Source organism: Schistocerca serialis, chromosome 11 (genome assembly GCF_023864345.2).
Source record: "Schistocerca serialis cubense isolate TAMUIC-IGC-003099 chromosome 11, iqSchSeri2.2, whole genome shotgun sequence".
Taxonomy (NCBI): Eukaryota; Metazoa; Arthropoda; class Insecta; order Orthoptera; family Acrididae; genus Schistocerca; species Schistocerca serialis.
The window spans coordinates 12,127,017-12,154,338 of NC_064648.1; positions in this window are offsets into that span (position 1 = coordinate 12,127,017).

Consider the following 27,322-nt stretch of genomic DNA (forward strand, 5'->3'; position numbering starts at 1 on the left):
GCATGGTGCCTGTAGTTTTCAATCGAGACAGAAATTCGGTGTCGCGTTGTCAAAGTGATGGTGAGAGGTTTTACAGTAAATGGGCAGTGGTGCATCGGAAACAAGCTCCTGGCCTCCCAGGAGAGGTGCCATTTGGTGAATGTAGCCACGTAAGTCATTTGATAAGAATTCGGGATGAAGGCTGCAGTTTTGAAAATCGATACAATTTCTGTGTCGTCCGTCAATGTGAGGGTGTGAAGGATACAGTAAACGGGAGTGGCAAGACAGAAACAAGCAACTGCCACCCCAGGAGAGGTTCCATGCAGTGATTGTAGAAGCGTTAGTCGCTTGGAGAAAAGTCGGCATGGTGCCTGTAGTTTTCAATCGAGACAGAAATTCGGTGTTGCACTGTCAATGTGATGGTGAGAGGTTTTACAGAAAATGGGCAGTGGTGCATCGGAGAGAAGCTACTGGCCTCCCAGGAGAGGTGCCACTTGGTGAATGTAGCCACGTTAGTCATTTGATAAGAATTCGGGATGAAGGCTGCAGTTTTGAAAATCGATACAATTTCTGTGTCGTCCGTCAATGTGAGGGTGTGAAGGATACAGTAAACGGGAGTGGCAAGACAGATACAAGCAACTGGCACCCCAGGAGAGGTTCCATGCAGTGATTATAGAAGCGTTAGTCGCTCGGAGAGAAGTCGGCATGGTGCCTGTAGTTTTCAATCGAGACAGAAATTCGGTGTCGCATTGTCAATGTGATGGTCAGAGGTTTTACAGTAAATGGACAGTGGTGCATCGGAAACAAGCTACTGGCCTCCCAGGAGAGGTGCGATTTGGCGAATGTAGCCACGTAAGTCATTTGATAAGAATTCGGGAAGAAGGCTGCAGTTTTGAAAATCGATACAATTTCTGTGTCGTCCGTCAATGTGAGGGTGTGAAGGATACAGTAAACGGGAGTGGCAGGACAGAAACAAGCAACTGCCACCCCACGAGAGGTTCCATGCAGTGATTATAGAAGCGTTAGTCGCTCGGAGAGAAGTCGGCATGGTGCCTGCAGTTTTCAACTGAGACAGAAATTCGGTGTCGCATTGTCAATGTGATGGTGAGAGGTTTTACAGTAAATGGGCAGTGGTGCATCGGAAACAAGCTACTGGCCTCCCAGGAGAGGTGCCATTTGGTGAATGTAGCCACGTAAGTCATTTGATAAGAATTCGGGATGAAGGCTGCAGTTTTGAAAATCGATACAATTTCTGTGTCGTCCGTCATTGTGAGGGTGTGAAGGATACAGTAAACGGGAGTGGCAAGACAGAAACATACAACTGGCACCCCAGGAGAGGTTCCATGCAGTGATTATAGAAGCGTTAGTCGCTCGGAGAGAAGTCGGCATGGTGCCTGTAGTTTTCAATCGAGACAGAAATTCGGTGTAGCGTTGTCAAAGTGATGGTGAGAGGTTTTACAGTAAATGGGCAGTGGTGCATCGGAAACAAGCTCCTGGCCTCCCAGGAGAGGTGCCATTTGGTGAATGTAGCCACGTAAGTCATTTGATAAGAATTCGGGATGAAGGCTGCAGTTTTGAAAATCGATACAATTTCTGTGTCGTCCGTCAATGTGAGGGTGTGAAGGATACAGTAAACGGGAGTGGCAAGACAGAAACAAGCAACTGCCACCCCAGGAGAGGTTCCATGCAGTGATTGTAGAAGCGTTAGTCGCTTGGAGAAAAGTCGGCATGGTGCCTGTAGTTTTCAATCGAGACAGAAATTCGGTGTTGCACTGTCAATGTGATGGTGAGAGGTTTTACAGAAAATGGGCAGTGGTGCATCGGAAAGAGGCTACTGGCCTCCCAGGAGAGGTGCCACTTGGTGAATGTAGCCACGTAAGTCATTTGATAAGAATTCGGGATGAAAGGCTGCAGTTTTGAAAATCGATACAATTTCTGTGTCGTCCGTCAATGTGAGGGTGTGAAGGATACAGTAAACGGGAGTGGCAGGACAGAAACAAGCAACTGCCACCCCAGGAGAAGTTCCATGCAGTGATTATAGAAGCGTTAGTCGCTCGGAGAGAAGTCGGCATGGTGCCTGAAGTTTTCAATCGAGACAGAAATTCGGTGTCGCATTGTCAATGTGATGGTCAGAGGTTTTACAGTAAATGGGCAGTGGTGCATCGGAAACAAGCTGCTGGCCTCCCAGGTGAGGTGCCATTTGCTGAAAGTAGCCACGTAAGTCATTTGATAAGAATTCGGGATGAAGGCTGCAGTTTTGAAAATCGATACAATTTCTGTGTCGTCCGTCAATGTGAGGGTGTGAAGGATACAGTAAACGGGAGTGGCAAGACAGAAACATACAACTGGCACTTCAGGAGAGGTTCCATGCAGTGATTATAGAAGCGTTAGTCGCTCGGAGAGAAGTCGGCATGGTGCCTGTAGTTTTCAATCGAGACAGAAATTCGGTCTCGCATTGTCAATGTGATGGTGAGAGGTTTTACAGTAAATGGGCAGTGGTGCATCGGAAACAAGCTACTGGCCTCCCAGGAGAGGTGCCATTTGGTGAATGTAGCCACGTAAGTCATTTGATAAGAATTGGGGATGAAGGCTGCAGTTTTGAAAATCGATACAATTTCTGTGTCGTCCGTCAATGTGAGGGTGTGAAGGATACAGTAAACGGGAGTGGCAAGACAGAAACATCAACTGGCACCCCAGGAGAGGTTCCATGCAGTGATTATAGAAGCGTTAGTCGCTCGGAGGGAAGTCGGCATGGTGCCTGGAGTTTTCAATCGAGACAGAAATTCGGTGTCGCATTGTCAATGTGATAGTGAGAGGCTTTACAGTAAATGGGCAGTGGTGCATCGGAAACAAGCTACTGGCCTCCCAGGAGAGGTGCCATTTGGTGAATGTAGCCACGTAAGTCATTTGATGAGAATTCGGGATGAAGGCTGCAGTATTGAAAATCGATTCAATTTCTGTGTCGTCCGTCAATGTGAGGGTGTGAGGGATACAGTAAACGGTAGTGGCAAGACAGAAACAAGCAACTGCCACCCCGGGAGAGGTTCCATGCAGTGATTGTAGAAGCGTTAGTCGCTTGGAGAAAAGTCGGCATGGTGCCTGTAGTTTTCAATCGAGACAGAAATTCGGTGTCGCATTGTCAATGTGATGGTCAGAGGTTTTACAGGAAATGGGCGGTGGTGTATCGGAAACAAGCTACTGGCCTTCCAGGAGAGGTGCCATTTGGTGAATGTAGCCACGTAAGTCATTTGATAAGAATTCGGGAAGAAGGCTGCAGTTTTGAAAATCGATACAATTTCTGTGTCGTCCGTCAATGTGAGGGTGTGAATGATACAGTAAACGGGAGTGGCAGGACAGAAACAAGCAACTGCCACCCCAGGAGAGGTGCCATGCAGTGTTTATAGAAGCGTTAGTCGCTCGGAGAGAAGTCGGCATGGTGCCTGTAGTTTTCAATCGAGACAGAAATTCGGTGTCGCATTGTCAATGTGATGGTCAGAGGTTTTACAGTAAATGGGCAGTTGTGCAACGGAAACAAGCTACTGGCCTCCCAGGAGAGGTGCCATTTGGTGAATGTAGCCACGTAAGTTATTTGATAAGAATTCGGGATGAAGGCAGCAGTTTTGAAAATCGATACATTTTCTGTGTCGTCCGTCAATGTGAGGGTGTGAAGGATACAGTAAACGGGAGTGGCAAGACAGAAACATACAACTGGCACCCCAGGAGAGGTTCCATGCAGTGATTATAGAAGCGTTAGTCGCTCGGAGAGAAGTCGTCATGGTGCCTTTGGTTTTCAATCGAGACAGAAATTCGGTGTCGCATTGTCAAAGTGATGGTGAGAGGTTTTACAGTAAATGGGCAGTGGTGCATCGGAAACAAGCTACTGGCCTCCCAGGAGAGGTGCCATTTGGTGAATGTAGCCACGCAAGTCATTTGATAAGAATTCGGGATGAAGGCTGCAGTGTTGAAAATCGGTACAATATCTGTGTCGTCCGTCAATGTGAGGGTGTGAAGGATACAGTAAACGGGAGTGGCAAGACAGAAACAAGCAACTGCCACCCCAGGAGAGGTTCCATGCAGTGATTATAGAAGCGTTAGTCGCTCGGAGAGAAGTCCGCATGGTGCCTGTAGTTTTCAATCGAGACAGAAATTCGGTGTCGCATTGTCAATGTGATGGTGAGTGGTTTTACAGTAAATGGGCAGTGGTGCATCGGAAACAAGCTACTGGCCTCCCAGGAGAGGTGCCATTTGGTGAATGTAGCCACGTAAGTCATTTGATAAGAATTCGGGATGAAGGCTGCAGTTTTGAAAATCGATACAATTTCTGTGTCGTCCGTCAATGTGAGGGTGTGAGGGATACAGTAAACGGGAGTGGCAAGACAGAAACAAGCAACTGCCACCCCAGGAGAGGTTCCATGCAGTGATTGTAGAAGCGTTAGTCGCTTGGAGAAAAGTCGGCATGGTGCCTGTAGTTTTCAATCGAGACAGAAATTCGGTGTCGCATTGTCACTGTGATGGTGAGAGGTTTTACAGTAAATGGGCAGTGGTGCATCGGAAACAAGCTACTGGCCTCCCAGGAGAGGTGCCATTTGGTGAATGTAGCCACGTAAGTCATTTGATAAGAATTTGGGATGAAAGGCTGCAGTTTTGAAAATCGATACAATTTCTGTGTCGTCCGTCAATGTGATGGTGTGAAGGATACAGTAAACGAGAGCGGCAAAACAGAAACAAGCAACTGGCACCCCAGGAGACGTTCCATGCTGTGATTATAGAAGCGTTAGTCGCTCGGAGAGAAGTCGGCATGGTGCCTGTAGTTTTCAATCGGGACAGAAATTCGGTGTCGCATTGTCAATGTGATGGTGAGAGGTTTTACAGTAAATGGGCAGTGGTGCATCGGAAACAAGCTACTGGCCTCCCAGGAGAGGTGCCATTTGGTGAATGTAGCCACGTAAGTCATTTGATAAGAATTCGGGATGAAGGCTGCAGTTTTGAAAATCGATACAATTTATGTGTCGTCCGTCAATGTGAGGGTGTGAAGGATACAGTAAACGGGAGTTGCAAGACAGAAACATACAACTGGCACCCCAGGAGAGGTTCCATGCAGTGATTATAGAAGCGTTAGTCGCGCGGAGAGAAGTCGGCATGGTGCCTGTAGTTTTCAATCGAGACAGAAATTCGGTTTCGCATTGTCAATGTGATGGTGAGAGGTTTTACAGTAAATGGGCAGTGGTGCATCGGAAACAAGCTACTGGCCTCCCAGGAGAGGTGCCATTTGGTGAATGTAGCCACGTAAGTCATTTGATAAGAATTCGGGATGAAGGCTGCAGTTTTGAAAATCGATAAAATTTCTGTGTCGTCCGTCAATGTGATGGTGTGAAGGATACAGTAAACGGGAGCGGCAAAACAGAAACAAGCAACTGGCACCACAGGAGACGTTCCATGCAGTGATTATAGAAGCGTTAATCGCTCGGAGAGAAGTCGGCATGGTGCCTGTAGTTTTCAATCGAGACAGAAATTCGGTGTCGCATTGTCAATGTGATAGTAAGAGGTTTTACAGTCAATGGGCAGTGTTGCATCGGAAACAAGCTACTGGCCTCCCAGGAGAGGTGCCATTTGGTGAATGTAGCCACGTAAGTCATTTGATAAGAATTCGGGATGAAGGCTGCAGTTTTGAAAATCGATACAATTTCTGTGTCGTCCGTCAATGTGAGGGTGTGAAGGATACAGTAAACGGGAGTGGCAAAACACAAACAAGCAACTGGCACCCCAGGAGAGGTTCCATGCAGTGACTATAGAAGCGTTAGTCGCTCGGAGGGAAGTCGGCATGGTGCCTGTAGTTTTCAATCGACACAGAAATTCGGTGTCGCATTGTCAATGTGATGGTGAGAGGTTTTACAGTAAATGGGCAGTGGTGCATCGGAAACAAGCTACTGGCCTCCCAGGAGAGGTGCCATTTGGTGAATGTAGCCACGTAAGTCATTAGATAAGAATTCGGGATCAAGGCTGCAGTTTTAAAAATCGATACAATTTCTGTGTCGTCCGTCAATGTGAGGGTGTGAAGGATACAGTAAACGGGAGTGGCAGGACAGAAACAAGCAACTGGCACCCCAGGAGAGGTTCCATGCAGTGATTATAGAAGCGTTAGTCGCTCGGAGAGAAGGCGGCATGGTGCCTGTAGTTTTCAATCGAAACAGAAATTCGGTGTCGCATTGTCAATGTGATGGTGAGAGGTTTTACAGTAAATAGGCAGTGGTGCATCGGAAACAAGCTACTGGCCTCCCAGGAGAGGTGCCGTTTGGTGAATGTAGCCACGTAAGTCATTTGATAAGAATTCGGGATGAAGGCTGCAGTTTTGAAAATCGATACAATTTCTGTGTCGTCCGTCAATGTGAGGGTGTGAAGGATACAGTAAACGGGAGTGGCAGGACAGAAACAAGCAACTGCCACCCCAGGAGAGGTTCCATGCAGTGATTATAGAAGCGTTAGTCGCTCGGAGTGAAGTCGGCATGGTGCCTGTAGTTTTCAATCGAGACAGAAATTCGGTGTCGCATTGTCAATGTGATGGTGAGAGGTTTTACAGTAAATGGGCAGTGGTGCATCGGAAACAAGCTACTGGCCTCCCAGGAGAGGTGCCATTTGGTGAATGTAGACACGTAAGTCATTTGATAAGAATGCAGTTTTGAAAATCGGTACAATTTCTGTATCGTCCGTCAATGTGACGGTGTGAAGGATACAGTAAACGGGAGTGGCAAGACAGAAACAAGCAACTGCCACCCCAGGAGAGGCTCCATGCAGTGATTATAGAAGCGTTAGTCGCTCGGAGAGAAGTCGGCATGGTGCCTGCAGTTTTCAACTGAGACAGAAATTCGGTGTCGCATTGTCAATGTGATGGTGAGAGGTTTTACAGTAAATGGGCAGTGGTGCATCGGAAACAAGCTACTGGCCTCCCAGGAGAGGTGCCATTTGGTGAATGTAGCCACGTAAGTCATTTGATAAGAATTCGGGATGAAGGCTGCAGTTTTGAAAATCGATACAATTTCTGTGTCGTCCGTCAATGTGAGGGTGTGAAGGATACAGTAAACGGGAGTGGCAAGACAGAAACATACAACTGGCACCCCAGGAGAGGTTCCATGCAGTGATTATAGAAGCGTTAGTCGCTCGGAGAGAAGTCGGCATGGTGCCTGTAGTTTTCAATCGAGACAGAAATTCGGTGTCGCGTTGTCAAAGTGATGGTGAGAGGTTTTACAGTAAATGGGCAGTGGTGCATCGGAAACAAGCTACTGGCCTCCCAGGAGAGGTGCCATTTGGTGAATGTAGCCACGTAAGTCATTTGATAAGAATTCGGGATGAAGGCTGCAGTTTTGAAAATCGATACAATTTCTGTGTCGTCCGTCAATGTGAGGGTGTGAAGGATACAGTAAACGGGAGTGGCAAGACAGAAACAAGCAACTGCCACCCCAGGAGAGGTTCCATGCAGTGATTGTAGAAGCGTTAGTCGCTTGGAGAAAAGTCGGCATGGTGCCTGTAGTTTTCAATCGAGACAGAAATTCGGTGTCGCACTGTCAATGTGATGGTGAGAGGTTTTACAGAAAATGGGCAGTGGTGCATCGGAAAGAAGCTACTGGCCTCCCAGGAGAGGTGCCACTTGGAGAATGTAGCCAAGTAAGTCATTTGATAAGAATTCGGGATGAAGGCTGCAGTTTTGAAAATCGATACAATTTCTGTGTCGTCCGTCAATGTGAGGGTGTGAGGGATACAGTAAACGGGAGTGGTAAGACAGAAACCAGCAACTGGCACCCCAGGAGAGGTTCCATGCAGTGATTATAGAAGCGTTAGTCGCTCGGAGAGAGGTCGGCATGGTGCCTGTAGTTTTTAACCGAGACAGAAATTCGGTGTCGCATTGTCATTATGATGGTGAGAGGTTTTACAGTAAATGGGCAGTGGTGCATCGGAAACAAGCTACTGGCCACCCAGGAGAGGTGCCATTTGGTGAATGTAGCCACGTAAGTCATTTGATAAGAATTCGGGATGAAGGCTGCAGTTTTGAAAATCGATACAATTTCTGTGTCGTCCGTCAATGTGAGGGTGTGAAGGATACAGTAAACGGGAGTGGCAGGACAGAAACAAGCAACTGCCACCCCAGGAGAGGTTCCATGCAGCGATTATAGAAGCGTTAGTCGCTCGGAGAGAAGTCGGCATGGTGCCTGTAGTTTTCAATCGAGACAGAAATTCGGTGTCGCATTGTCAATGTGATGGTGAGAGGTTTTACAGTAAATGGGCAGTGGTGCATCGGAAACAAGCTACTGGCCTCCCAGGAGAGGTGCCATTTGGTGAATGTAGCCACGTAAGTCATTTGATAAGAATTCGGGATGAAGGCTGCAGTTTTGAAAATCGATACAATTTCTGTGTCGTCCGTCAATGTGAGGGTGTGAAGGATACAGTAAACGGGAGTGGCAAGAGAGAAACAAGCAACTGGCACCCCAGGAGAGGTTCCATGCAGTGATTATAGAAGCGTTAGTCGCTCGGAGAGAAGTCGGCATGGTGCCTGCAGTTTTCAACTGAGACAGAAATTCGGTGTCGCATTGTCAATGTGATGGTGAGAGGTTTTACAGTAAATGGGCAGTGGTGCATCGGAAACAAGCTACTGGCCTCCCAGGAGAGGTGCCATTTGGTGAATGTAGCCACGTAAGTCATTTGATAAGAATTCGGGATGAATGCTGCAGTTTTGAAAATCGATACAATTTCTGTGTCGTCCATCAATGTGAGGGTGTGAAGGATACAGTAAACGGCAGTGGCAAGACAGAAACATACAACTGGCACGCCAGGAGAGGTTCCATGCAGTGATTATAGAAACGTTAGTCGCTCGGAGAGAAGTCGGCATGGTGCCTGTAGTTTTCAATCGAGACAGAAATTCGGTGTCGCATTGTCAATGTGATGGTGAGAGGTTTTACAGTAAGTGGGCAGTGGTGCATCGGAAACAAGCTACTCGCCTCCCAGGAGAGGTGCCATTTGGTGAATGTAGCCACGTAAGTCATTTGATAAGAATTCGGGATGAAGGCTGCAGTTTTGATAATCGAATCAATTTCTGTGTCGTCCGTCAATGTGAGGGTGTGAAGGATACAGTAAACGGGAGTGGCAGGACAGAAACAAGCAACTGCCACCCCAGGAGAGGTTCCATGCAGTGATTATAGAAGCGTTAGTCGCTCGGAGAGAAGTCGGCATGGTGCATGCAGTTTTCAATCGAGACAGATATTCGGTTTCGCATTGTCAATGTGATGGTGAGAGGTTTTACAGTAAATGGGCAGTGGTACATCCCAAACAAGCTACTGGCCTCCCAGGAGAGGTGCCATTTGGTGAATGTAGCCACGTAAGTCATTTGATAAGAATTCGGGATGAGGGCTGCAGTTTTGAAAATCGATACAATTTCTGTGTCGTCCGTCAATGTGAGGGTGTGAAGGATACAGTAAACGGGAGTGGCAAGACAGAAACAAGCAACTGGCATCCCAGGAGAGGTTCCATGCAGTGATTATAGAAGCGTTAGTCGCTCGGAGAGAAGTCGGCATGGTGCCTGTAGTTTTCAATCGAGACAGAAATTCGGTGTCGCATTGTCAATGTGATGTTGAGAGGTTTTACAGTAAATGGGCAGTGGTGCATCGGAAACAAGCTACTGGCCTCCCAGGAGAGGTGCCATTTGGTGAATGTAGCCACGTAAGTCATTTGATAAGAATTCGGGATGAAGGCTGCAGTTTTGAAAATCGATACAATTTCTGTGCCGTCCGTCAATGTGAGGGTGTGAAGGATACAGTAAACGGGAGTGGCAGGACAGAAACAAGCAACTGCCACCCCAGGAGAGGTTCCATGCAGTGATTATAGAAGCGTTAGTCGCTCGGAGAGAAGTCGGCATGGTGCCTGTAGTTTTCAATCGAGACAGAAATTCGGTGTCGCATTGTCAATGTGATGGTCAGAGGTTTTACAGTAAATGGGCAGTGGTGCATCGGAAACAAGCTACTGGCCTCCCAGGAGAGGTGCCATTTGGTGAATGTAGCCACGTAAGTCATTTGATTAGAATTCGGGATGAAGGCTGCAGTTTTGAAAATCGATACAATTTCTGTGTCGTCCGTCAATGTGAGGGTGTGAAGGATACAGTAAACGGGAGTGGCAAGACAGATACATACAACTGCCACCCCAGGAGAGGTTCCATGCAGTGATTATAGAAGCGTTAGTCGCTCGGAGAGAAGTCGGCATGGTGCCTGTAGTTTTCAATCGAGACAGAAATTCGGTGTCGCGTTGTCAAAGTGATGGTGAGAGGTTTTACAGTAAATGGGCAGTGGTGCATCGGAAACAAGCTACTGGCCTCCCAGGAGAGGTGCCATTTGGTGAATGTAGCCATGTAAGTCATTTGATAAGAATTCGGGATGAAGGCTGCAGTTTTGAAAATCGATACAATTTCTGTGTCGTCCGTCAATGTGAGGGTGTGAAGGATACAGTAAACGGGAGTGGTAAGACAGAAACAAGGAACTGGCACCCCAGGAGAGGTTCCATGCAGTGATTATAGAAGCGTTAGTCGCTCGGAGAGAGGTCGGCATGGTGCCTGTAGTTTTTAATCGAGACAGAAATTCGGTGTCGCATTGTCATTTTGATGGTGAGAGGTTTTACAGTAAATGGGCAGTGGTGCATCGGAAACAAGCTACTGGCCACCCAGGAGAGGTGCCATTTGGTGAATGTAGCCACGTAAGTCATTTGATAAGAATTCGGGATGAAGGCTGTAGTTTTGAAAATCGATACAATTTCTGTGTCGTCCGTCAATGTGAGGGTGTGAAGGATACAGTAAACGGGAGTGGCAGGACAGAAAGAAGCAACTGCCACCCCAGGAGAGGTTCCATGCAGTGATTATAGAAGCGTTAGTCGCTCGGAGAGAAATCGGCATGGTGCCTGTAGTTTTCAATCGAGACAGAAATTCGGTGTCGCATTGTCAATGTGATGGTGAGAGGTTTTACAGTAAATGGGCAGTGGTGCATCGGAAACAAGTTACTGGCCTCCGAGGAGAGGTGCCATTTGGTGAATGTGGCCACGTAAGTCATTTGATAAGAATTCGAGATGAAGGCTGCAGTTTTGAAAATCGATACAATTTCTGTGTCGTCCGTCAATGTGAGGGTGTGAAGGATACAGTCAACGGGAGTGGCAAGACAGAAACATACAACTGGCACCCCAGGAGAGGTTCCAGGCAGTGATTATAGAAGCGTTAGTCGCTCGGAGGGAAGTCGGCATGGTGCCTGTAGTTTTCAATCGACACAGAAATTCGGTGTCGCATTGTCAATGTGATGGTGAGAGGTTTTACAGTAAATGGGCAGTGGTGCATCGGAAACAAGCTACTGGCCTCCCAGGAGAGGTGCCATTTGGTGAATGTAGCCACGTAAGTCATTTGATAAGATTTCGGGATGAAGGCTGCAGTTTTGAAAATCGATACAATTTCTGTGTCGTCCGTCAATGTGTGGGTGTGAAGGATACAGTAAACGGGAGTTGCAAGCCAGAAACATACAACTGGCACCCCAGGAGAGGTTCCATGCAGTGATTATAGAAGCGTTAGTCGCTCGGAGAGAAGTCGGCATGGTGCCTGTAGTTTTCAATCGAGACAGAAATTCGGTGTCGCATTGTCAATGTGATGGTGCGAGGTTTTACAGTAAATGGGCAGTGGTGCATCGGAAACAAGCTACTGGCCTCCCAGGAGAGAGCCATTTGGTGAATGTAGCCACGTAAGTCATTTGATAAGAATTCGGGATGAAGGCTGCAGTTTTGAAAATCGATACAATTTCTGTGTCGTCCGTCAATGTGATGGTGTGAAGGATACAGTAAACGGGAGCGGCAAAACAGAAACAAGCAACTGGCACCCCAGGAGAGGTTCCATGCAGTGATTATAGAAGCGTTAGTCGCTCGGAGAGAAGTCGGCATGGTGCCTGTAGTTTTCAATCGAGACAGAAATTCGGTGTCGCATTGTCAATGTGATAGTAAGAGGTTTTACAGTCAATGGGCAGTGTTGCATCGGAAACAAGCTACTGGCCTCCCAGGAGAGGTGCCATTTGGTGAATGTAACCACGTAAATCATTTGATAAGAATTCGGGATGAAGGCTGCAGTTTTGAAAAGCGATACAATTTCTGTGTCGTCCGTCAATGTGAGAGTGTGAAGGATACAGTAAACGGGAGTGGCAGGACATAAACAAGCAACTGCCACCCCAGGAGAGGTTCCATGCAGTGATTATAGAAGCGTTAGTCGCTCGGAGAGAAGTCGGCATGGTGCCTGTAGTATTCAATCGAGACAAAAATTCGGTGTCGCATTGTCATTGTGATGGTAAGAGGTTTTACAGTAAATGGGCAGTGGTGCATCGGAAACAAGCTACTGGCCTCCCAGGAGAGGTGCCATTTGGTGAATGTAGCCGCGTAGGTCATTTGATAAGAATTCGGGATGAAGGCTGCAGTTTTGAAAATCGATACAATTTCTGTGTCGTCCGTCAATGTGAGGGTGTGAATGATACAGTAAACGGGAGTGGCAGGACAGAAACAAGCAACTGCCACCCCAGGAGAGGTTCCATGCAGTGATTATAGAAGCGTTAGTCGCTCGGAGAGAAGTCGGCATGGTGCCTGTAGTTTTCAATCGAGACAGAAATTCGGTGTCGCATTGTCAATGTGATGGTGAGCGGTTTTACAGTAAATGGGCAGTGGTGCATCGGAAACAAGCTACTGGCCTCCCAGGAGAGGTGCCATTTGGTAATTTAGCCACGTAAGTCATTTGATAAGAATTCGGTATGAAAGCTGCAGTTTTGAATAGCGATACAATTTCTGTGTCGTCCGTCAATGTGAGGGTGTGAAGGATACAGTAAACGGGAGTGGCAGGGCAGAAACAAGCAACTGGCACCCCAGGAGAGGTTCCATGCAGTGATTATAGAAGCGTTAGTCGTTTGGAGTGAAGTCGGCATGGTGCCTGTAGTTTTCAATCGAGACAGAAATTCGGTGTCGCATTGTCAATGTGATAGTGAGAGGTTTTACGGTAAATAGGCAGTGGTGCATCGGAAACAAGCTACTGGCCTCCCAGGAGAGGTGCCATTTGGTGAATGTAGTCACGTAAGTCATTTGATTAGAATTCGGGGTGAAGGCTGCAGTTTTGAAAAGCGATACAATTTCTGTGTCGTCCGTCAATGTGAGGGTGTGAAGGATACAGTAAACGGGAGTGGCAGGACAGAAACAAGCAACTGGCACCCCAGGAGAGGTTCCATGCAGTGATTATAGAAGCGTTAGTCGTTTGGAGTGAAGTCGGCATGGTGCCTGTAGTTTTCAATCGAGACAGAAATTCGGTGTCGCATTGTCAATGTGATAGTGAGAGGTTTTACGGTAAATAGGCAGTGGTGCATCGGAAACAAGCTACTGGCCTCCCAGGAGAGGTGCCATTTGGTGAATGTAGCCACGTAAGTCATTTGATAAGAATTCGGGTTGAAGGCTGCAGTTTTGAAAATCGATACAATTTCTGTGTCGTCCGTCAATGTAATGGTGTGAAGGATACAGTAAACGGGAGCGGCAAAACAGAAACAAGCAACTGGCACCCCAGGAGAGGTTCCATGCAGTGATTATAGAAGCGTTAGTCGCTCGGAGAGAAGTCGGCATGGTGCCTGTAGTTTTCAATCGAGACAGAAATTCGGTGTCGCATTGTCAATGTGATAGTAAGAGGTTTTACAGTCAATGGGCAGTGTTGCATCGGAAACAAGCTACTGGCCTCCCAGGAGAGGTGCCATTTGGTGAATGTAACCACGTAAGTCATTTGATAAGAATTCGGGATGAAGGCTGCAGTTTTGAAAAGCGATACAATTTCTGTGTCGTCCGTCAATGTGAGAGTGTGAAGGATACAGTAAACGGGAGTGGCAGGACATAAACAAGAAACTGCCACCCCAGGAGAGGTTCCATGCAGTGATTATAGAAGCGTTAGTCGCTCGGAGAGAAGTCGGCATGGTGCCTGTAGTTTTCAATCGAGACAGAAATTCGGTGTCGCATTGTCATTGTGATGGTTAGAGGTTTTACAGTAAATGGGCAGTGGTGCATCGGAAACAAGCTACTGGCCTCCCAGGAGAGGTGCCATTTGGTGAATGTAGCCGCGTAGGTCATTTGATAAGAATTCGGGATGAAGGCTGCAGTTTTGAAAATCGATACAATTTCTGTGTCGTCCGTCAATGTGAGGGTGTGAAGGATACAGTAAACGGGAGTGGCAGGACAGAAAGAAGCATCTGCCACCCCAGGAGAGGTTCCATGCAGTGATTATAGAAGCGTTAGTCGCTCCGAGAGAAGTCTGCATGGTGCCTGTAGTTTTCAATCGAGACAGAAATTCGGTGTCGCATTGTCAATGTGATAGTAAGAGGTTTAACAGTAAATGGGCAGTGGTGCATCGGAAACAAGCTACTGGCCTCCCAGGAGAGGTGCCATTTGGTGAATGTAGCCACGTAAGTCATTTGATAAGAATTCGGGATGAAGGCTGCAGTTTTGAAAAGCGATACAATTTCTGTGTCGTCCGTCAATGTGAGAGTGTGAAGGATACAGTAAACGGGAGTGGCAGGACAGAAAGAAGCAACTCCCACCGCAGGAGAGGTTCCATGCAGTGATTATAGAAGCGTTAGTCGCTCGGAGAGAAGTCGGCATGGTGCCTGTAGTTTTCAATCGAGACAGAAATTCGGTGTCGCATTGTCAATGTGATGGTGAGAGGTTTTACAGTAAATGGGCAGTGGTGCATCGGAAACAAGCTACTCGCCTCCCAGGAGAGGTGCCATTTGGTAATTTAGCCACGTAAGTCATTTGATAAGAATTCGGTATGAAAGCTGCAGTTTTGAAAAGCGATACAATTTCTGTGTCGTCCGTCAATGTGAGGGTGTGAAGGATACAGTAAACGGGAGTGGCAGGACAGAAACAAGCAACTGGCACCCCAGGAGAGGTTCCATGCAGTGATTATAGAAGCGTTAGTCGTTTGGAGTGAAGTCGGCATGGTGCCTGTAGTTTTCAATCGAGACTGAAATTCGGTGTCGCATTGTCAATGTGATGGTGAGAGGTTATACAGTAAGTGGTGCATCGGAAACAAGCTACTGGCCTCCCAGGAGAGGTGCCATTTGGTGAATGTAGTCACGTAAGTCATTTGATAAGAATTCGGGGTGAAGGCTGCAGTTTTGAAAATCGATACAATTTCTGTGTCGTCCGTCAATGTGAGGGTGTGAAGGATACAGTAAACGGGAGTGGCAGGACAGAAACAAGCAACTGCCACCCCAGGAGAGGTTCCATGCAGTGATTACAGAAGCGTTAGTCGCTCGGAGAGAAGTCGGCATGTTGCCTGTAATTTTCAATCGAGACAGAAATTCGGTGTCGCATTGTCAATGTGATAGTAAGAGGTTTAACAGTAAATGGGCAGTGGTGCATCAGAAACAAGCTACTCGCCTCCCAGGAGAGGTGCCATTTGGTGAATGTAGCCACGTAAGTCATTTGATAAGAATTCGGGATGAAGGCTGCAGTTTTGAAAAGCGATACAATTTCTGTGTCGTCCGTCAATGTGAGAGTGTGAAGGATACAGTAAACGGGAGTGGCAGGACAGAAACAAGCAACTCCCACCCCAGAAGAGGTTCCATGCAGTGATTATAGAAGCGTTAGTCGCTCGGAGAGAAGTCGGCATGGTGCCTGTAGTTTTCAATCGAGACAGAAATTCGGTGTCGCATTGTCAATGTGATGGTGAGAGGTTTTACAGTAAATGGGCAGTGTTGCATCGGAAACAAGCTACTGGCCTCCCAGAAGAGGTGCTATTTAGTGAATATAGCCGCGTAAGTCATTTGATAAGAATTCGGGATGAAGGCTGCAGTTTTGAAAATCGATACAATTTCTGTGTCGTCCGTCAATGTGAGGGTGTGAAGGATACAGTAAACGGGAGTGGCAGGACATAAACAAGCAACTGGCACCCCAGGAGAGGTTCCATGCAGTGATTATAGAAGCGTTAGTCGTTTGGAGTGAAGTCGGCATGGTGCCTGTAGTTTTCAATCGAGACAGAAATTCGGTGTCGCACTGTCAATGTGATAGTGAGAGGTTTTACGGTAAATAGGCAGTGGTGCATCGGAAACAAGCAACTGGCCTCCCAGGAGAGGTGCCATTTGGTGAATGTAGTCACGTAAGTCATTTGATAAGAATTCGGGGTCAAGGCTGCAGTTTTGAAAATCGATACAATTTCTGTGTCGTCCGTCAATGTGAGGGTGTGAAGGATACAGTAAACGGGAGTGGCAGGACAGAAACAAGCAACTGCCACCCCAGGAGAGGTTCCATGCAGTGATTACAGAAGCGTTAGTCGCTCGGAGAGAAGTCGGCATGTTGCCTGTAGTTTTCAATCGAGACAGAAATTCGGTGTCGCATTGTCAATGTGATAGTAAGAGGTTTTACAGTAAATGGGCAGTGGTGCATCGGAAACAAGCTACTGGCCTCCCAGGAGAGGTGCCATTTGGTGAATGTAGCCACGTAAGTCATTTGATAAGAATTCGGGATGAAGGCTGCAGTTTTGAAAAGCGATACAATTTCTGTGTCGTCCGTCAATGTGAGAGTGTGAAGGATACAGTAAACGGGAGTGGCAGGACATAAACAAGCAACTGCCACCCCAGGAGAAGTTCCATGCAGTGATTATAGAAGCGTTAGTCGCTCGGAGAGAAGTCGGAATGGTGCCTGTAGTTTTCAATCGAGACAGAAATTCGGTGTCGCATTGTCAATGTGATGGTTAGAGGTTTTACAGTAAATGGGCAGTGGTGCATCGGAAACAAGCTACTGGCCTCCCAGGAGAGGTGCCATTTGGTGAATGTAGCCGCGTAGGTCATTTGATAAGAATTCGGGATGAAGGCTGCAGTTTTGAAAATCGATACAATTTCTGTGTCGTCCGTCAATGTGAGGGTGTGAAGGATACAGTAAACGGGAGTGGCAGGACAGAAAGAAGCAACTGCCACCCCAGGAGAGGTTCCATGCAGTGATTATAGAAGCGTTAGTCGCTCCGAGAGAAGTCGGCATGGTGCCTGTAGTTTTCAATCGAGACAGAAATTCGGTGTCGCATTGTCAATGTGATGGTGAGAGGTTTTACAGTAAATGAACAGTGGTGCATCGGAAACAAGCTACTGGCCTCCCAGGAGAGGTGCCATTTGGTAATTCAGCCACGTAAGTCATTTGATAAGAATTCGGTATGAAAGCTGCAGTTTTGAAAATCGAAACAATTTCTGTGTCGTCCTTCAATGTGAGGATGTGAAGGTACAGTAAACGGGAGTGGCAAGACTGAAACATACAACTGGCACCCCAGGAGAGGTTCCATGCAGTGATTATAGAAGCGTTAGTCGCTCGGAGAGAAGTCGGCATGGTGCCTGTAGTTTTCAATCGAGACAGAAATTCGGTGTCGCATTGTCAATGTGATGGATAAATGTAATATAATGCGCATACATAGGGGCTGAAATCTATTCCAGTACGATTATGCCATAGGTGGTAAATCACTGGAAGCGGTAACGACCGTAAAATACTTAGGAGTTACTATCCGGAGCGATCTGAAGTGGAATGATCACATAAAACAAATAGTGGGAAAAGCAGGCGCCAGGTTGAGATTCATAGGAAGAATTCTAAGAAAATGAGATTCATCGACGAAAGAAGTAGCTTACAAAACGCTTGTTCGTCCGATTCTTGAGTATTGCTCATCAGTATGGGACCCTTACCAGGTTGGATTAATAGAAGAGATAGACATGATCCAGCGAAAAGCAGCGCGATTCGTCATGGGGACATTTAGTCATCGCGAGAGCGTTACGGATATGCTGAACAAGCTCCAGTGGCGGACACTTCAAGAAAGGCGTTACGCAATACGGAGAGGTTTATTATCGAAATTACGAGAGAGCACTTTCCGGGAAGAGATGGGCAACATATTACTACCGCCCACATATATCTCGCGTAATGATCACAACGAAAAGATCCGAGAAATTAGCACAAATACGGAGACTTACAAGCAGTCGTTCTTTCCACGCACAATTCGTGAATGGAACAGGGAAGGGGGGATCAGATAGTGGTAAAATAAGTACCCTCCTCCACACACCGTAAGGTGGCTCGCGGAGTATAGATGTAGATGTAGATGTAGATGGTTAGAGGTTTTACAGTAAATGGGCAGTGGTGCATCGGAAACAAGCTACTGGCCTCCCAGGAGAGGTGCTAATTGGTGAATATAGCCGCGTAAGTCATTTGATAAGAATTCGGGATGAAGGCTGCAGTTTTGAAAATCGATACAATTTCTGTGTCGTCCGTCAATGTGAGGGTGTGAAGGATACAGTAAACGGGAGTGGCAGGACAGAAACAAGCAACTGGCACCCCAGGAGAGGTTCCATGCAGTGATTATAGAAGCGTTAGTCGTTTGGAGTGAAGTCGGCATGGTGCCTGTAGTTTTCAATCGAGACAGAAATTCGGTGTCGCATTGTCAATGTGATAGTGAGAGGTTTTACAGTAAATAGGCAGTGGTGCATCGGAAACAAGCTACTGCCCTCCCAGGAGAGGTGCCATTTGGTGAATGTAGCCACGTAAGTCATTTGATAAGAATTCGGGATGAAGGCTGCAGTTCTGAAAATCGGTACAAGTTCTGTGTCGTCCGTCAATGTGAGAGTGTGAAGGATACAGTAAACGGGAGTGGCAGGACAGAAACAAGCAACTCCCACCCCAGAAGAGGTTCCATGCAGTGATTATAGAAGCGTTAGTCGCTCGGAGAGAAGTCGGCATGGTGCCTGTAGTTTTCAATCGAGACAGAAATTCGGTGTCGCATTGTCAATGTGATGGTGAGAGGTTTTACAGTAAATGGGCAGTGTTGCATCGGAAACAAGCTACTGGCCTCCCAGAAGAGGTGCTATTTAGTGAATATAGCCGCGTAAGTCATTTGATAAGAATTCGGGATGAAGGCTGCAGTTTTGAAAATCGATACAATTTCTGTGTCGTCCGTCAATGTGAGGGTGTGAAGGATACAGTAAACGGGAGTGGCAGGACATAAACAAGCAACTGGCACCCCAGGAGAGGTTCCATGCAGTGATTATAGAAGCGTTAGTCGTTTGGAGTGAAGTCGGCATGGTGCCTGTAGTTTTCAATCGAGACAGAAATTCGGTGTCGCACTGTCAATGTGATAGTGAGAGGTTTTACGGTAAATAGGCAGTGGTGCATCGGAAACAAGCAACTGGCCTCCCAGGAGAGGTGCCATTTGGTGAATGTAGTCACGTAAGTCATTTGATAAGAATTCGGGGTCAAGGCTGCAGTTTTGAAAATCGATACAATTTCTGTGTCGTCCGTCAATGTGAGGGTGTGAAGGATACAGTAAACGGGAGTGGCAGGACAGAAACAAGCAACTGCCACCCCAGGAGAGGTTCCATGCAGTGATTACAGAAGCGTTAGTCGCTCGGAGAGAAGTCGGCATGTTGCCTGTAGTTTTCAATCGAGACAGAAATTCGGTGTCGCATTGTCAATGTGATAGTAAGAGGTTTTACAGTAAATGGGCAGTGGTGCATCGGAAACAAGCTACTGGCCTCCCAGGAGAGGTGCCATTTGGTGAATGTAGCCACGTAAGTCATTTGATAAGAATTCGGGATGAAGGCTGCAGTTTTGAAAAGCGATACAATTTCTGTGTCGTCCGTCAATGTGAGAGTGTGAAGGATACAGTAAACGGGAGTGGCAGGACATAAACAAGCAACTGCCACCCCAGGAGAAGTTCCATGCAGTGATTATAGAAGCGTTAGTCGCTCGGAGAGAAGTCGGAATGGTGCCTGTAGTTTTCAATCGAGACAGAAATTCGGTGTCGCATTGTCAATGTGATGGTTAGAGGTTTTACAGTAAATGGGCAGTGGTGCATCGGAAACAAGCTACTGGCCTCCCAGGAGAGGTGCCATTTGGTGAATGTAGCCGCGTAGGTCATTTGATAAGAATTCGGGATGAAGGCTGCAGTTTTGAAAATCGATACAATTTCTGTGTCGTCCGTCAATGTGAGGGTGTGAAGGATACAGTAAACGGGAGTGGCAGGACAGAAAGAAGCAACTGCCACCCCAGGAGAGGTTCCATGCAGTGATTATAGAAGCGTTAGTCGCTCCGAGAGAAGTCGGCATGGTGCCTGTAGTTTTCAATCGAGACAGAAATTCGGTGTCGCATTGTCAATGTGATGGTGAGAGGTTTTACAGTAAATGAACAGTGGTGCATCGGAAACAAGCTACTGGCCTCCCAGGAGAGGTGCCATTTGGTAATTCAGCCACGTAAGTCATTTGATAAGAATTCGGTATGAAAGCTGCAGTTTTGAAAATCGAAACAATTTCTGTGTCGTCCTTCAATGTGAGGATGTGAAGGTACAGTAAACGGGAGTGGCAAGACTGAAACATACAACTGGCACCCCAGGAGAGGTTCCATGCAGTGATTATAGAAGCGTTAGTCGCTCGGAGAGAAGTCGGCATGGTGCCTGTAGTTTTCAATCGAGACAGAAATTCGGTGTCGCATTGTCAATGTGATGGATAAATGTAATATAATGCGCATACATAGGGGCTGAAATCTATTCCAGTACGATTATGCCATAGGTGGTAAATCACTGGAAGCGGTAACGACCGTAAAATACTTAGGAGTTACTATCCGGAGCGATCTGAAGTGGAATGATCACATAAAACAAATAGTGGGAAAAGCAGGCGCCAGGTTGAGATTCATAGGAAGAATTCTAAGAAAATGAGATTCATCGACGAAAGAAGTAGCTTACAAAACGCTTGTTCGTCCGATTCTTGAGTATTGCTCATCAGTATGGGACCCTTACCAGGTTGGATTAATAGAAGAGATAGACATGATCCAGCGAAAAGCAGCGCGATTCGTCATGGGGACATTTAGTCATCGCGAGAGCGTTACGGATATGCTGAACAAGCTCCAGTGGCGGACACTTCAAGAAAGGCGTTACGCAATACGGAGAGGTTTATTATCGAAATTACGAGAGAGCACTTTCCGGGAAGAGATGGGCAACATATTACTACCGCCCACATATATCTCGCGTAATGATCACAACGAAAAGATCCGAGAAATTAGCACAAATACGGAGACTTACAAGCAGTCGTTCTTTCCACGCACAATTCGTGAATGGAACAGGGAAGGGGGGATCAGATAGTGGTAAAATAAGTACCCTCCTCCACACACCGTAAGGTGGCTCGCGGAGTATAGATGTAGATGTAGATGTAGATGGTTAGAGGTTTTACAGTAAATGGGCAGTGGTGCATCGGAAACAAGCTACTGGCCTCCCAGGAGAGGTGCTAATTGGTGAATATAGCCGCGTAAGTCATTTGATAAGAATTCGGGATGAAGGCTGCAGTTTTGAAAATCGATACAATTTCTGTGTCGTCCGTCAATGTGAGGGTGTGAAGGATACAGTAAACGGGAGTGGCAGGACAGAAACAAGCAACTGGCACCCCAGGAGAGGTTCCATGCAGTGATTATAGAAGCGTTAGTCGTTTGGAGTGAAGTCGGCATGGTGCCTGTAGTTTTCAATTGAGACAGAAATTCGGTGTCGCATTGTCAATGTGATAGTGAGAGGTTTTACAGTAAATAGGCAGTGGTGCATCGGAAACAAGCTACTTCCCTCCCAGGAGAGGTGCCATTTGGTGAATGTAGCCACGTAAGTCATTTGATAAGAATTCGGGATGAAGGCTGCAGTTCTGAAAATCGGTACAAGTTCTGTGTCGTCCCTCAATGTGAGGGTGTGAAGGATACAGTAAACGGGTGTGGCAAGACAGAAACAAGCAACTGCCACCCAGGAGAGGTTCCATGCAGTGATTATAGAACCGTTAGTCGCTCGGAGAGAAGTCGGCATGGTGCCTGTAGTTTTTAATCGAGACAGAAATTCGGTGTCGCATTGTCTATGTGATGGTGAGAGGTTTTACAGTAAATGGGCAGTGTTGCATCGGAAACAAGCTACTGGCCTCCCAGGAGAGGTGCGATTTGGTGAATGTAGCCACGTAAGTCATTTGATAAGAATTCGGGATGAAGGCTGCAGTTTTGAAAATCGATACAATTTCTGTGTCGTCCGTCAATGTGAGGGTGTGAAGGATACAGTAAACGGGAGTGGCAAAACACAAACAAGCAACTGGCACCCCAGGAGAGATTCCATGCAGTGATTATAGAAGCGTTAGTCGCTCGGAGAGAAGTCGGCATGGTGCCTGTAGTTTTCAATCGAGACAGAAATTCGGTGTCGCATTGTCAATGTGATGGTGAGAGGTTTTCAGTAAATGGGCAGTGGTGCATCGGAAACAAGCTACTGGCCTCCCAGGAGAGGTGCCATTTGGTGAATGTAGCCACGTAAGTCATTTGTTAAGAATTCAGGATGAAGGCTGCAGTTTTGAAAATCGATACAATTTCTGTGTCGTCCGTCAATGTGAGGGAGTGAAGGATACAGTAAACGGGAGTGGCAGGACAGAAACAAGCAACTGCCACCCAAGGAGAGGTTCCATGCAGTGATTATAGAAGCGTTAGTCGCTCGGAGAGAAGTCGGCATGGTGCCTGTAGTTTTCAATCGAGACAGAAATTCGGTGTCGCATTGTCAATGTGATGGTGAGAGGTTTTACAGTAAATGGGCAGTGGTGCATCGGAAACAAGCTACTGGCCTCCCAGGAGAGGTGCCATTTGGTGAATGTAGCCACGTAAGTCATTTGATAAGAATGCAGTTTTGAAAATCGGTACAATTTCTCTACCGTCCGTCAATGTGACAGTGTGAAGGATACAGTAAACGGGAGTGGCAAGGCAGAAACAAGCAACTGCCACCCCAAAAGAGGCTCCATGCAGTGATTATGGAAGCGTTAGTCGCTCGGAGAGAAGGCGGCATGGTGCCTGTAGTTTTCAATCGAGACAGAAATTCGGTGTCGCATTGTCAATGTGATGGTGAGAGGTTTTACAGTAAATGGGCAGTGGTGCATCGGAAACAAGCTACTGGCCTCCCATGAGAGGTGCCATTTGGTGAATGTAGCCACGTAAGTCATTTGATAAGAATTCGGGATGAAGGCTGCAGTTTTGAAAATCGATACAATTTCTGTGTCGTCCGTCAATGTGAGGGTGTGAAGGATACAGTAAATGGGAGTGGCACGACAGAAACAAGCAACTGGCACCCCAGGAGAGGTTCCATGCAGTGATTATAGAAGCGTTAGTCGCTCGGAGAGAAGGCGGCATGGTGCCTGTAGTTTTCAATCGAGACAGAAATTCGGTGTCGCATTGTCAATGTGATGGTGAGAGGTTTTACAGTAAATGGGCAGTGGTGCATCGGAAACAAGCTACTGGCCTCCCATGAGAGGTGCCATTTGGTGAATGTAGCCACGTAAGTCATTTGATAAGAATTCGGGATGAAGGCTGCAGTTTTGAAAATCGATACAATTTCTGTGTCGTCCGTCAATGTGAGGGTGTGAAGGATACAGTAAACGGAAGTGGCAGGACGGAAACAAGCAACTGCCACCCCAGGAGAGGTTCCATGCAGTGATTATAGAAGCGTTAGTCGCTCGGAGAGAAGTCGGCATGGTGCCTGTAGTTTTAAATCGAGACAGAAATTCGGTGTCGCATTGTCAATGTGATGGTGAGAGGTTTTACAGTAAATGGGCAGTGGTGCATAGGAAACAAGCTACTGGCCTCCCAGGAGAGGTGCCATTTGGTGAATGTAGCCACGTAAGTCATTTGATAAGAATTCGGGATGAATGCTGCAGTTTTGAAAATCGATACAATTTCTGTGTCGTCCATCAATGTGAGGGTGTGAAGGATACAGTGAACGGGAGTGGCAAGACAGAAACATACAACTGGCACGCCAGGAGAGGTTCCATGCAGTAATTATAGAAACGTTAGTCGCTCGGAGAGAAGTCGGCATGGTGCCTGTAGTTTTCAATCGAGACAGAAATTCGGTGTCGCATTGTCAATGTGATGGTGAGAGGTTTTACAGTAAATGGGCAGTGGTGAATCGGAAACAAGCTACTGGCCTCCCAGGAGAGGTGCCATTTGGTGAATGTAGCCACGTAAGTCATTTGATAAAAATTCGGGATGAAGGCTGCAGTTTTGAAAATCGATACAATTTCTGTGTCGTCCGTCAATGTGAGGGTGTGAAGGATACAGTAAACGGGAGTGGCAGGACAGAAACAAGAAACTGCCACCCCAGGAGAGGTTCCATGCAGTGATTATAGAAGCGTTAGTCGCTCGAATAGAAGTCGGCATGGTGCCTGTTGTTTTCAATCGAGACAGAAATTCGGTGTCGCATTGTCAATGTGATGGTGAGAGGTTTTACAGTAAATGGGCAGTGGTGCATCGGAAACAAGCTACTGGCCTCCCAGGAGAGGTGCCATTTGGTGAATGTAGCCACGTAAGTCATTTGATAAGAATTCGGAATGAAGGCTGCAGTTTTGAAAATCGATACAATTACTGTGTCGTCCGTCAATGTGAGGGTGTGAAGGATACAGTAAACGGAAGTGGCAGGACGGAAACAAGCAACTGCCACCCCAGGAGAGGTTCCATGCAGTGAATATAAAAGCGTTAGTCGCTCGGAGAGAAGTGGGCATGGTGCCTGTAGTTTTCAATCGAGACAGAAATTCGGTGTCGCATTGTCAATGTGATGGTGAGAGGTTTTACAGTAAATGGGCAGTGGTGCATCAGAAACAAGCTACTGGCCTCCCAGGAGAGGTGCCATTTGGTGAATGTAGCCACGTAAGTCATTTGATAAGAATTCGGGATGAAGGTTGCAGTTTTGAAAATCGGTACAATTTATGTGTCGTCCGTCAATGTGAGGGTGTGAAGGATACAGTAAACGGGAGTGGCAAGACAGAAACAAACAAACTGCCACCCCAGGAGAGGTTCCATGCAGTGATTATAGAAGCGTTAGTCGCTCGGAGGGAAGTCGGCATGGTGCCTGTAGTTTTCAATCGAGACAGAAATTCGGTGTCGCATTGTCAATGTGATGGTGAGAGGTTTTACAGTAAATGGGCAGAGGTGCAACGGAAAAAAGCTACTGGACTCCCAGGAGAGGTGCCATTTGGTGAATGTAGCCACGTAAGATATTTGATAAGAATTCGGGATGAAGGCTGCAGTTTTGAAAATCGATACAATTTCTGTGTCGTCCGTCAATGTGAGTGTGTGAAGGATACAGTAAACGGGAGTGGCAAGACAGAAACAAGCAACTGCCACCCCAGAAGAGGTTCCATGCAGTGATTATAGAAGCGTTAGTCGCTCGGAGAGAAGTCGGCATGGTGCCTGTAATTTTCAATCGAGACAGAAATTCGGTGTCGCATTGTCAATGTGATGGTGAGAGGTTTTACAGTAAATGGGCAGTAGTGCATCGGAAACAAGCTACTGGCCTCCCAGGAGAGGTGCCATTTGGTGAATGTAGCCACGTAAGGCATTTGATAAGAATTCGGGATGAAGGCTGCAGTTTTGAAAATCGATACAATTTCTGTGCCGTCCGTCAATGTGAGGGTGTGAAGGATACAGTAAACGGGAGTGGCAGGACAGAAACAAGCAACTGCCACCCCAGGACAGGCTCCATGCAGTGATTATAGAAGCGTTAGTCGCTCGGAGAGAAGTCGGCATGGTGCCTGTAGTTTTCAATCGAGACAGAAATTCGGTGTCGCATTGTCAATGTGATGGTGAGAGGTTTTACAGTAAATGGGCAGTGGTGCATCGGAAACATGCTACTGGCCTCCCAGGAGAGGTGCCATTTGGTGAATGTAGCCACGTAAGTCATTTGATAAGAATTCGGGATGAAGGCTGCAGTTTTGAGAATCAATACTATTTCTGTGTCGTCCGTCAATGTGAGGGTGTGAAGCATACAGTAAACGGGATTGGCAAAACAGAAACAAGCAACTGGCACCCCAGGAGAGGTTCCATGCAGTGATTATAGAAGCGTTAGTCGCTCGGAGAGAAGTCGGCATGGTGCCTGTAGTTTTCAATCGAGACAGAAATTCGGTGTCGCATTGTCAATCTGATGGTGAGAGGTTTTACAGTAAATGGGCAGTGGTGCATCGGAAACAAGCTACTGGCCTCCCAGGAGAGGTGCCATTTGGTGAATGCAGCCACGTAAGTCATTTGATAAGAATTCGGGATGAATGCTGCAGTTTTGAAAAACGATACAATTTCTGTGTCGTCCGTCAATGTGAGGGTGTGAAGGATACAGTAAACGGGAGTGGCAAGACAGAAACATACAACTGGCACGCCAGGAGAGGTTCCATGCAGTATTTATAGAAACGTTAGTCGCTCGGAGAGAAGTCGGCATGGTGCCTGTAGTTTTCAATCGAGACAGAAATTCGGTGTCGCATTGTCAATGTGATGGTGAGAGGTTTTACACTAAATGGGCAGTGGTGCATCTGAAACAAGCTACTCGCCTCCCAGGAGAGGTGCCATTTGGTGAATGTAGCCACGTAAGTCATTTGATAAGAATTCGGGATGAATGCTGCAGTTTTGAAAATCGATACAATTTCTGTGTCGTCCGTCAATGTGAGGGTGTGAAGGATACAGTAAACGGGAGTGGCAAGACAGAAACATACAACTGGCACGCCAGGAGAGGTTCCATGCAGTATTTATAGAAACGTTAGTCGCTCGGAGAGAAGTCGGCATGGTGCCTGTAGATTTCAATCGAGACAGAAATTCGGTGTCGCATTGTCAATGTGATGGTGAGAGGTTTTACAGTAAATGGGCAGTGGTGCATCGGAAACAAGCTACTCGCCTCCCAGGAGAGGTGCCATTTGGTGAATGTAGCCACGTAAGTCATTTGATAAGAATTCGGGATGAAGGCTGCAGTTTTGAAAATCGATACAATTTCTGTGTCGTCCGTCAATGTGAGGGTGTGAAGGATACAGTAAACGGGAGTGGCAGGACAGAAACAAGCAACTGCCACCCCAGGAGAGGTTCCATGCAGTGATTATAGAAGCGTTAGTCGCTCGGAGAGAAGTCGGCATGGTGCCTGTAGTTTTCAATCGAGACAGATATTCGGTGTCGCATTGTCAATGTGATGGTGAGAGGTTTTACAGTAAATGGGCAGTGGTGCATCAGAAACAAGCTACTGGCCTCCCAGGAGAGCTGCCATTTGGTGAATGTAGCCACGCAAGTCATTTGATAAGAATTCGGGATGAAGGCTGCAGTTTTGAAAATCGGTACAATTTCTGTGTCGTCCGTCAATGTGAGGGTGTGAAGGATACAGTAAACGGGATTGGCAAGACAGAAACAAGCAACTGCCACCCCAGGAGAGGCTCCATGCAGTGATTATAGAAGCGTTAGTCGCTCGGAGGGAAGTCGGCATGGTGCCTGTAGTTTTCAATCGAGACAGAAA